This window comes from Equus asinus, chromosome 21 (assembly GCF_041296235.1).
Source record: "Equus asinus isolate D_3611 breed Donkey chromosome 21, EquAss-T2T_v2, whole genome shotgun sequence".
Lineage (NCBI taxonomy): Eukaryota > Metazoa > Chordata > Mammalia > Perissodactyla > Equidae > Equus > Equus asinus.
In genome coordinates this window covers 87,205,383-87,218,001 of record NC_091810.1, presented here as the reverse complement: position 1 = coordinate 87,218,001, position 12,619 = coordinate 87,205,383, and the positions used below count along the sequence as shown (strand labels likewise).

Genomic DNA, 12,619 nt, shown 5'->3' with positions numbered 1-12,619 from the left:
CATCACAGGCGCTGACACATCATGTCTCCTTAATAGCAGTTCCCTTAAATGTCATCGTCACTTTGTAATCCCCAAACCTGGTAGATCGCTGGCACAAATCATATGACCCTTTCAGCCCCTCAGGAAAACCATTTCCTATTTCAAGTAGACTAAAGAGAGACGCAAATCCCGTTACCTCAGTTAGAACAGACCAGCCTTAACAGAGTTAGTTTCTCGTGCTTTGGAAGAAATCACTTGGAAATCCTTGGTTCTGAGTCCTCCATCTCCTCCACATCGAGATCTAAAAAAAGGAAAAAGAAAAAGCACAGTGTCCCATGACGAGCTGCCAGGATTTGCCGTTTCAGCAACAATAGCAAGCGCAATTAGCGTGTGCATTGAACACCTACTACCAGTGAAGCACTGAGCAAGGAGATCGACGCACGTGAGCTTGCTCACACAAGAACACCTCCTCGGATGCAGGAGACATTCCCCCATTTTACAGCTACACAAAAAGAGGCTCTGAGAGGTCATGGAATTTGTTCAAGGTCACACAGCTGGTTCATGTCAGACCTGTGACTTAAACCCAGGTTGAACTGATTGCAAAGCCTGGGTTATTAACCTGTAAGCCAGGGTTTTAAAAACTTCTTGACAGTGACCCACCATTCTCAAAAATTACATTATATAAACTGAAACCCCAAAGTCTCAAAACAATGCTTACTCTTACTACATGCAACGCACTCTGATATTTTCTATTCTATTCTTTTCTAAATTGCATCATATAGACTATATCTGTTTAAAAACTTCCAGGAGTGACCCTCTAAACTGATTGTACAATCTTCTAATGGGTCCCTACTCTTGTTGGAAAAACACTACACTTAGATACAGTACCTCATTAGAAGTTTCTCTGAAACCACGGACTAAATCCCCTTATGTTTTTTAACCGTAAGAACTGACCAAGTAGTTGAGCTTCATAATTAGGAGAAAAGTTTTTAACTTTTAAAATATGTATAAGGCACCATAACACAGATCATCTATAATGGATCCTTGGACGGGATATTCAATTAGGGCCAAAGTCCAGACTGGAATTAGTCACTTACCTACAGCAGAACAGGAGCTATAAAGTGGAACGGCGGACAGCCTACAATCTCAGGTGATTTACTAGACACCCCGCAAAGCAGCGGCTACCAGCGGGCGGTGTGTTGGACAACAGAGCAGACCTAACTACTGCACAAGTAGGAGGCTGAGATTGCAAGCCCCTGGGGGCAGGGCTCTGCCTTTGCGTGTCCCATTCAAGTCCAGGGGCTTCGTGCGGAACCAGGGAAATCCTCCGGGTCCCCTAGGCTCAGGACTGGGGTCCGAGTCGCAGTCGGGGAGGGGAGGAACGACTGTCAGCGCAGTTCCGGAGCCCGTTGGACCGGAGCCACCGCGTCCCCGGCCCTCGGCTGCGCATTTCTCCGCGGCCCCCGCCCTCCGGCACAGCCGCGCCGCGGGGCCACCGGACGCGGGGCCACCAGCCGCGCCGCAGCGCCGCCGTCCCCGCGGGCCGGGCCGGGCACCTGCGGGCGCGGGGTCCCCGCGGCGCCCGGCGTCTGCGAGCCGACAGCCTGCGCCAGGGTGTCGCGGCCGGGCTGCGGGGCCCCTCCCGGGCAGGGGGTCAGGCGGCCGCGCCTCGCCCCCGGCCCGCGCGCCGCCCCGCGAAGGGCACTTACAGGCTCGGCTCCTCCGCCGCCGGCGCGCCTCCCCGGGGGTCCATGGCACTTCCGGACCCGCGAGTCCGGCCGCCGCGCCGCACAGCACCGCCCAGAAAATGGACGCCGGCGGCTGGGCTCTGCCGGCCCGCCCCCGGCGCGGGGAGAGGCCGCGGCCCGCCCGGGAAGAGGTCGGCCCGACCCTCAGCCGCGGGACCGGGCCGCGGGAGCGCAGCGGCGGCCCGGGCGGGGGACCCACGACGGCCTCCCGGCCCGCGCCAGACCTCGGTGCGCCCGGGACCCACGACGGCCTGCGGGCCCCAGGCCGGTCCTGGGCGCGCCGGGCACCCACGACGGCCCGCCAGGCCCCAGGCGCCCTCAAAGGGCAGCGGCCTCCGCCGCCTCCTCCTTGGGGGAGAACACGATTCAGAACCCGAGGGAGGACAACCCAGTGAGGGTCTACGGCCACAGAGGCTCGTCACCACCAGAACAAGGCCTGGCTCCGCGCACCGGGCCCTGGGTTCCGGATCCAGGTCCCTGACAGCCTCCAAACCCTGCACGTTTGAGAGGCAGGATTTGGAGAAAGTCAAGTGCAGTTTTAATGCAATCAAATTCTCAGGAATAGGGTGTCACCTGCGCCTTCCCATGGCTGTCAGGAGAAGCCTAGGCTGATTTTCCCAAAGTGTTACAAAAGCTAGTTCCGCCAAAGACCCAGTCCCCTTCCTTAAACAAAGGGCACTGCCTGCTTGCTAAAGCTTTTTCCAAGATTCACTACTGCTCATTGAGAAAGTATTCGCTGAGGCCTGCCACAGACTCGCCTTGTGGAGCTCACAGCCTAGCGCACTGACGCACAGGTTTTGTTTGCTCGTTTCTTAAAAAAATATCCACGTTTCCTGTGTTTTGGTAGTCTGAGTCTTACTTTAAATTTTCTTTAGGAAAGATTCACTCCTAGGTTAGAGCTTAAAAGGACAAAAAAAAAATCTGTTCTTTGCTAGACTTACATCCTGTTTTTAGCTTGGAATACGCTGTTTGCAATTCTGCACCCCAGTGCCTGACCATGTTTTAAGAATGTGGTCGTTTTGATGAGTAAAGTAGATTCCGATATTAAATACAAAGCCAGTAAAACATTTTAAATAATCAAGGAAAACGATATAGACTCAAAGTCCAGTTAAAGACTCCTGTAATTTAAAAATAAAGGCAGTGTTCTGAAGGCTGGCAGGTTGGGCAACGTGCAAACACACGTGCACACAACTAGCAGCTCCCCCGACCTGAAGGCCAAGCACCCTTTCTTCTCTCTCCATGGGCCACATGTTAAGAAAGATCTATTCCACAAAACTGCATTTATTAACTAACGATTCATCTTCCCACTTAAAAAAACACCCAGCCTGCCGTGTTTTTGTATATGTAACCACCAGCCAGAGCGCCTATAAAGCCTGAGCTAACCCGCTGTTAATCACGGATTCCAACCTAAAGAAACCTGTGGTCTGATTGCAACCTTGTGGGTTTCCACTGAGGCTTTTGGAAACTGTGAAAATCATTTGGGGACCTCCAAGAAACCCGAGGCACACGAATTAGGAACCCCAGGCTGGGAAGTGCCCTTGTGAGGCACTGCTCTCTGTGTTTCCCCAGGACTAGAAGGCGAGAAGGGAGAGAGCAAGGCAATTTGCCCTTTGGATTCTGCCTGCCTGGGTTGGAAGCCTAGCTTTGTCCCTTGCAAGGCCACTCACTGTGTAACTTTAGGCAAGCTCCTTAAGCTCCCTGAGCCTCATCTTCCTCCTCTGTAAAATGGGGCTAATTTTAATATTATGCTTACCTCATAGGACTTTTTGATAATTAAATGGAATAATACACGTGAAGCATCTACAGTACTGCCTGGCACATACACAGTAAGCACTCTGTAAGTGTGAGCTTTTGTGGCTGTTAGTGCCGGAAGTCAAGTATGCAGAGCTCTGGGTTCCTACCATCCAAGTGGTGAGAATCGGTGTGTAGAAGCAACGTTTACACCCTAGAAATTTTCCATGGGTAAGCTGCCAGGGTCTCATGGTGAGTGACATAAAGGGATTTAAACACAGGTCTGACTCCACAGTCCACTTTCTGTGCTGCTAACGTGTTCCAGGTGGTACCTTGATCAGACGCTGTCAACAGCTTGTTAAGGGTGAAATCGGCTCTGGCGTTCCTAAGAGGCTTAGCAAGTGAATGGCTCCTTACATCCACTTGGGAATTCACAAACAGTGGCATTTCTTTCTCATTAGAGCCAAATGTTTCTCCAGAAGCGAGTAGATTTCCCCAAATTGTTATTAATAACTAAAATATCATGGCAACAGTTTTAAACTCCACAGCCTAAAACTTACATAATCAGCCCGTCCTTCAAAATTTTCCACCCTTCCTCATAACCAGTGGCAGATTCTCTCTCTTAATCATTTTTCTGAGTATGGGGAACTATCTGGAAATTTCCAGGAACATCCCAACTTGTCATAATTTTATTCTTTTCTATAAAGGTTTACTCTTTTCAAAACAACTAACTGTTATATATTTTTTATATCTTTGTAATACTTTTCACTTCAATACGTTTACAAATAAGAAAAAACAGCCTAAGACTTTCAAGATTCTCTCCTCTCTTAAATTTCTACCGTTCCTTCAACATCTCTGCAGCACGGCCCTGAGCCTTTTTCAGTGGCCTTTTCTAGGAGCCTTTCCTCGTTTTCTACCTCATTTCATTCAGTCCCCACATGATTTCTGCTATGCTCCAACAGCCTGCTTTTGCTTTCTGATTTAGGACTACCGGCAAGTTAACGTTTACTGCCCCCCTTCTCTTTCTTTTTAAAGGTTTCAGTATTATCATAAAGTTTCAATATTATCTTCTTTGACTTATGATGGGGTTACATCCTGATAAGCCCATCGTAAGTTGAAAATATTGTAAACTGAAAATGCATTCCATACACCGAACCTACTGAACACCATAGCTCTGCCCAGTCTACCCTAAACGTGCTCAGAACACTCACAGGAGCCCACAGTTGGGCAAAGTCATCCCATACAGAGCCTGTTTTATCATACAGTGTTGAGTATCTCATGTAATTTACTCAACACTGTACTGAAAGTGACAAACAGCAGGGGTGGACGTGTCTCTGTTGTTCACCCTTCAGATCATGGGGCGCTGCCGCTGCCCAGCATCTCGACAGAGTGTCGTACGGAATATCACTAGCCCAGGAAAAGATCAAAATTCAGAATTCGAAGTTCGGTTGCTACTCAACGGATATTGCTTTCACACCATCGTAAAGTCGAAACATGGTAAGTTGAACCACTGTTAAGTCGGGGACCATGTGTAGATAAAGAGACTAAAGTGTTGTCTCTTTTCAACCCACCAGCTTCCTTTGTTTCCCATCAGGGGTTAGGAATCTAGAACTCACCCTGCCTCCCATATTTGCAGCGCTCTCTTAATTTAATTTATTGTTTGACTTTTCTTCTCTCTTTCCCTCATCCTGGGCACTCTCCAAATTCTATCACTTGGCCTCCCCTCAGATGGCTGCTTGTCTCTTTCCTTTCAAGCATTTTAAGAAAGTCATTGTCCAAATCATTTTCTCTAATCTCTACCACATTCCTGAAAGGGCTTAGATGGTGTTGTGTTGAGAAGTCTGCCAAAGCCCCAGAAAAGGCAGTGTTTAGAACAGGGGTGTTGCCGCCCCATGCCCTGGGAGCCAGGCAGGAAGGAGTGTGAACTGGGGCCTCTGCGATAATTCACGTCCCACGTAAATGGGGAGTGGCAGTGCCAGCCCCACACCACTTCTTGCCAGGTGGGAATTCCAGGTGGGCAGAATTTTCCAATGAAGCCAAAATCAGGATTTTTATATAAAATCTATGAACTGTTGACTACTAAAAAGAGTCTGAAACTGATCAAGTCTCTAGCTGTAACTACCATTTTACAGGAAATCTTTGAGACAGAAGAACACGTAACACAGCACCAAGGAATGCAAACATCAAATTTCAGATTATGGGAAACTCCGCGGGTCAAACAAACTGTTTCTTCAACAAATTTTTTATAGCAATAGGAGAGACAAAAGAAAGAGACAGGAGGGGAAACCTATAGATTAAAGGAAATTTAAGGGAATATTAGTTGCACTGTAAGGACCTTATTTGGAATTGTGCTTTGAACAACTAGTTTTTTTAAGAATGACTTAATTTACCCACCACTAAAATATACAACTATGTACTGGGGGGATTTGGGGAGAAAAAGCAGAAAAAAAAAGATTGGCAACAGTTAGCTCAGGTGCCAATCTTTAAAACAAAAAGAGTGACTTAATTGGACAAATTAGGTCAAATTAAGACAAATGCTATGATATTTGATGTTATTAAAGAATTATTGTTATCTTTTGATATAATAATGATACTGTGGTTATGTTCCTTAGTAATCCACATTTTTAAAATGTATTTTTTTTAGTAATTCACAGTTTTAAAACTTCTTATTTAGAATATTTTAAATTTCTGAAAAGTTACAGAATAGAACCAAGAAAAACTCCTGAATACATTCTGCCCATACTATCTATCTATTATTTTTTTCCTGAACCAATTGTAAGTTGCAGGCATCATTCTCTTTTACCCCTAAATACTTCAGCATTTATTTACTTAGAAAAAGGGCTTTCTCTTAATATCTTTATCTTTTAGAGAATCATAGTAAAATATTTAGAGATAAAATGATATGATGTCTGGGATTTGCTTCAAAATAATACAGGAGTGACGTCCTTGAAACAAGACTGACAAGCTGCTGAGAACTGTTGAAGCCGGGCCATGGCTACATGGGGGTTCATTCATTCAACCAGTCTCTCCGTATTCTACATGTGTCTAAGAGTTTCACAGTAAAATTTTAAAAGATTATGTTACTGAAGGCTTTAAAAGGATATATTAACTGAAGAAGATACAAAATGTCTACAAAGTGTTATCTCAACTATTAAAAAAGTCACCATGCATAGACACAGGCTGAAAGAATACATGTGGAGACGTTAACATTCCAAATTATTTCACAGTAGGTATATATTACTTTTGTAATTAGAAAAAAAGGTAATGCAATTAAAAAATTAGAAAACAAAAGCATTGGGCCACTGATTCAAGTAAAACAGTTGTTAAAAATCAAACAAAACGCATACGTGACCTGGACTGGCCAATGGGCCCCAGTTTGCAGATTTTGACTTAGAAAATGGGTTCGAAGACTCTGGCCTATGGGCCAAATTCCACCTGCCAGCTGTTTTTGTAAAGCCTGCAAGTTGAGAATGGTTCTTACAATTTTAAATGATTGAAAAAAAATCTAATGGAGAATAATACATGATGTGAAAATTACATGAAATTCAAGTTTCAGTGTCCATAAGTGAAGTTTTATCGGGACACAGCCACAGTCACTCATTTCTGTATCTATGGTTGTATATATATTATTATTGTTATACTTAATATTATATATTATTATATTTTGAGTTTCGTCAATAAGAAGTTTGTGGAAAGTTGTTTTCTCCATTGTTATAAAAATACCTACATGAAATCCTCAATTTTGCCTCGATCCACAAAGCCTAAGATATTTACTATCAGACCCTTTACAGAAAAAATTTGTAAACTCCTGGTTTAGAACTGGACTTCTCTTGTGAGCTAAAAGCAGCATGTTTCAGTAGAAAGAGCACTGGACTAGGAGTCAAGCATGGCCACTTAACTCTCCGAGTGGCCCGGAGAAGTCACAACCTCTCTCGACCACGCTTCCCTCCATGATAGAATAAAGTGGTTCTCATGGAGACCTAGGAATTCAAACCATCAGAATATCTGCTGGGGATGACTTAACAGGCACTCAGACCAGGGGCTGGAGATGCTGGTGAAGAGCAAGGAAGGACAGGCTTTGAGGGCTCCAACTCTGGGAAAAAGAGTTTCCAGAATCTGCAGCTTAATACAGGTATTTTGGGTCCATCTTCAGTCTGAGATCTGCAGAAGACCCAGAGGACCCAGTTACAGCATGTGTAAAAAGTCTGCTCATTAAAGTTTAATCCAGATCTAGTAGAACAATGGCAGGATGGGGGGCTCTCCGGCATCCTCAGCAGGTAGAAGAGGAGCCTGAGGATGGAGAGTTCATAAGACTCTGGGATAAATCATTTTAAAGGACATCAATCTGTAGGTTGTTCATAATAGCCAATGTGGGACAATGAAGCAGCCAGGCCAACATTAGGACTGAAGCCGACAGAACATCACAGCACCAGTCCCTACGCAGCAGGCCTGCAGCCTGCATTTTAGGGGCTCTCCCAAGACTTCTTTTTCTAGTTGCAGCCCCTCCCCACACTTTCTCCCTTGTACGCTGAACCCTCAGCCTCAGGGTGCAGCCGCAGCATCTCCTTTTGTTCACCTCCCTGCCTCCTGCCTGCCCCCTTTGTTCCCTCTTTTTTCTGCACCCCCCCCTTACTGTCCTCTCAACCTGCAGTTGTTTCCGTCTCCCCATTCTGCCGCCCAGCTGACCACCTCATTCTCTTCCACATTGTTTCCCCAATAGCTGCATTTTCTAGAGAATTTTTCAGTGACGTAGTCCCTCTCGTTACCTACTAAAGGTTCCCCTCTTCCACAACTCAAGAAACAAGAGAAAAGGGAAAAACATTACAAGGGCACTGCCCTTCTGGGATTTAACCACATTCTCAGCTGGTGGCTTTTGTTTTCTCGACTCACTGGCTTGTAAGGCCCTCGGGGCAGGGACTCCACGTCTGGCTCGGCACTGGGGAAGATGGGCAGGAATGTGAGGCCTTAATTAGAGCAAGGCCTCAGACAGGGGAGAAGATTTCAGCAGGCAAAAGGAAAAGGAATTTCAAAATATCCATTTGGCAGCAATGACCACAGGGTGAGGGAAAGGTTTATTTTATTATATAAAGAAAATCATGAAAGCTGCTTTTCACAAACACAAAAAGAATATTTACACTGGCATTTCCAAAACAAAACAGAACTAGGAAATAAACCCCCTCAGCAGGCCAAATATAGCGAGTGTAGAAAGCAGGTGCTAGTCTCGAACCCTAAGCGGGAATAGCTGCAGAAGCAAGAAAGCCATGAAGGGAAAACATGCAAAATGAGTTACAAGATCAAAAGAGGAATTTTCTGGTCTGTGAGACGTTTAGGCCACAGCAGAGCCATGCTGGGATCACCCGACAAAGACAAGTGTTTTGGCAACTGGTCTTCGATTTACCTGCTGCACACAAAGCCTTCTACAGAACAGCCAGCAGGGAGACCCCCTTTATCAGCCAGGAAAGGTGAAAAAGCAGAAGCATCTCGCCTGCGTCACGAATTCAAATTTTTGCATTCAAGGGCTTCTCAACTTAACATGTGCTCATGAATGCGGAAGAGTGGCAGCCGTTATCGAGGTCATCTGGCAATGCAGGCAGACCAGCTTGGAGCAGGGCAGCCAGACATATGGTGGCCTATTAGGAGCCAACACATCTTGGGAAGGTGATGAGGACAAGATAGCATCTCAGAGAAGAACCATCCTTGCCATTGGCTGAGATGCCCTGAAACTGAAGGCTAGCCTTCAGGGAACAGTATAAAAGGCCATTACGAGACCAGCACACCATTTATTTCTTTCAGGAACAGAGAAGACACACAACTGCCCCTGTCCATACAACATTTTAGCCTTGTATAGGAACCCGGACTGGAGTTCCACATCATATTCCATTCTGCCTGGGTTGTAGTGTGTCTGTCACACAGTAGATGCTCAATAAATGCTCGAAGACGAGAACTGAATTTTTGAAGCTCCCTACCCCACTAATGGGTGACACTATACTACAAAGGACTAGAACATTCTTCATGTAGTGGAATGTTTCATGGCTAGTGAAAACCAAACGAAGCGTGAGGAGTCACTCAGGCCTCCTCTAATTTGTGATAAGCAAACTCCACTAAATTATGAATCAATTTTAGAAGATGCTTCTGAAACATTCAAAGGGCCTTATAGTTTCTAACTTGTATATATAATAAACCTATCCCTTTGTTCTCCGACTTTCATCAGCAGACTAACCTAAGAGGCATAAAATAGTTCTGGTTCTTAAGAAGGATTTTCTTAGTGTTATTTGCTCAGATAGAGAAATATCAGCCCAAGTAGTAAGGTCTTTTGAAAGCCACCAAAAGTCAAAAAGATCTACAGAACTGAAGAGTTTTAGGCATTAGAGGACGATGACAATTTATTGGCAAGATGGGACAGATCCTTCCACTATTTGCCTTCAAAAAAAATGAAAGGAAATGGCTATCTCAATGTTTTGCCATGAGTTTAAATACTGGAGTTCTTATGAAAAATAAGGCAAGAGGCTACCCAGAAATTTCCTTGCTCTGAGAGGTCTTTCTTCTGTGGATTTCGTGGGTTAGCACCAAATCTGTGCCAGAATTTAACCACCACCTGGGATTGCAATATCCAGAGCTTCAACGCACCTTCTTAGGCAGCTTTGGGGTAACTGGGTCAAAGGCAGTGACTTCACTGGCTTCGAGTCCTGGGAATTTAACTAAAACCAGCCATGGGGGCCTGGCCCACCTTCTCACTCTGCGGGAAAATTACCTAACTAAGGCTCGACCCACAAAGTCATCGGACCTGGCTCTAATGTAGCAGCAGTTACACTAAGAAAGGAAAGTCTGCAGTGTGAGCACGAGCACACCTCTGCCTGGTCATGCTCTCCCTCAGATCTCCATCTGGCTGGATCTTTCTTACCATGTAGGTCTCCACTTAAATGCCACCTCCTCAGGAAGACGTTCTCTGCCAACCATTCTAAAGTGACTCTCTTCCTCCCAACGTGTCCCCTTTGCTTTTTTAAATTTAATTTTCTTTTTCATCTTTGCACTTGTCTTCTTTAATTAGTTGTTTACATATTTATTTCCCCTTCCCACCCCACACTCCCCCCGCCCCATACTAGACGCAGGTCCGTGAGAAGCACGCCCTGGTCTCGCTTGTTCATTACTATATTTCCAGCCTCTGAAGTATGCCTGACATACAGTAGGTGGTCACTAAGTGTGTCAAATGGTTAATTACCAAGAAAGCTGTCAAGAACAGCATTTCCCTTGGGAGGGAGCTGTTAGCATGAACCGTATGGTTCCAGGAACTCAAAGGTATAGCATCATCTAGTACTAAAGAGAAAGGTACTAGACCTTTTTCTAGGTTCTTCTCCCCGTATGGACCAGCTCTAAGACATGGTCTGGCTACCAATCCATCTATGAGGGAATCTATGGAAATGTTTGAGGTTCATCAACACCACTGTAGTAGCAAGAGATGTAACCTCTTTTAATTAGAAGATAGTGACGCAACAGACAGCAACTTGCATGAAGACATTCTAGGTGAGTGAATGTAATGCTTCCCATTCTCCCAACTAAACAGATCGCTATTGTGGATAAGTTAAAAAAAGGAAAAAGAAAAAGAAAAGCCTGAATTAAGGCTTGGAAAAATATTTCCTATTTTCCAAAGGAAAAAAGAGTTGAGAATTTTATACTATAAATTATTCAGGCAGAAAACCACAGATTTGCCCATTTCGTTTTGGTGAGAACAAAGCAGTTGTTTGCACGTTCTTCCTGTCGCACCTGCTCTGGCCTGCCCAGTATAAACACCTTAGCCAAAAAGCACAAATGCGTTAAGCAGAGTGTTAAAAAGAGACAACAGGCCCCAAATGGAGTCACTTATGTTAAACCTCGTCTCACCAAACTGAGACTTTATACCTAACTTAATTACGGTTCCAGCTTCTCCCAGGGATAGACTCTTAGACCCGTCAGTCTGGAATCACCTGGTCAGCACTGGCGAAGTCATCTGCCTGACAGAGCCTGGCTGTCCCCTGAAGGAAAGTGACCTTGCCACAGCCAATCTGCTTTCTGCTCGTGTAACTTCCTCGTCCCGCTCCCTGCTGCCTAGAGAAGTCTTCCATTTTGTACAGCTCCTTGAGCTCCTTTCTGTCTGCTGGATGAGATGCTGCCAAATTCATGAAGCACTGAATAAAGCCACTAAGATCTTTAAAATTTACTCAGTTAAATTTTGTTTTTTAACAATAGCCTTTTAAGCAATGAGAAGGGGTGAGTGCCATCCTCTACAATCGGCAGGAAGTGTTTTTGGCTAATCTAGGAAATCCAATAATAATTGTAAATGGGTAAGTTTAGAAAAGCTTTGTGCCTTGTAAACATTTCTGTGAAATATGAAGGCAAAGCATTAAGGCGAAACACAACAAAGTAATAAATAATAATTATTCTTCCATTCACTGGTCTATTTATTAGAATGACAATGGTACAATATACTTCCCAACAGTCTTATTTGATTTTCAAGCCCCTTGAATTGTGTTTAAAATTCTTTTAGGCGAGACCAAGGGCACCATAAATGAACAATGCCCCCAAAAATCATTAGGTATGAAAATCTACAAGATGATGCAATCGTGCTTGAGTTAAAAACAAAAGGATCGACATTTTTAAAGAAAAAATACACTGCTGAATCTATCAGGCACTCATTTTTATGGTAAAACAATTCCATTACATCCATCTAATCTTGTGATTACGATTCAAATGGGTTCAAAATGATTAATTTGTATCAGCCTATCAAAATAGAAGACATTGCAGTTGTAATCTTTCTGAATAGCAATGGTGTTTTAATTACAAATGCCTGGCTCATTATTTGCTCAAGAGCGAATGACAATTAGCATGATCCTACTGCAACTGTTCATGCTACTGGTCCTAAAAGAAATAGGCAGTACTGAATCAGGTTTCTGACATTTCCCTTCAGTTTACGATCTTCTGGCTGATGCCATATTCAAAACGTACTTAGTCATTTTAAGTCACAGGCAAGAAGGAAAATGGCTCCCGAACAGTCAAGAAAAAAAAAAAAAAAAAAAGAGTGTTGCAGAAAGGATATTTCACGGCAAGCCTGAAGAACGAAATCACTATGAGATGAATCATGTTCTAATATAATTGAGCTAGAGAAAGACTGCAAGCAAAATATTTAA

At 44.5% G+C, this 12,619-nt stretch overlaps 1 protein-coding gene across 2 annotated transcripts in view; it reads right to left on the bottom strand.

The window, feature by feature from the left end:
* ZBTB38 (zinc finger and BTB domain containing 38) overlaps window positions 1-12,619 on the bottom strand; it is a 76,038-nt gene that overhangs the window by 43,347 nt on the left and 20,072 nt on the right. The window contains exons 1-2 of one of the 2 annotated variants that reach the window (XM_044755387.2): window positions 1,689-1,900; window positions 176-280 (exon numbers count right to left, since the gene is read on the bottom strand). The gene's annotated coding sequence lies outside the window, so the exon portion shown is untranslated. Of the gene's footprint in view, window positions 1-175; window positions 281-1,688; window positions 1,901-12,619 lie in introns of those variants that run through there. The other variant, XM_014852014.3, reaches the window with a different exon arrangement.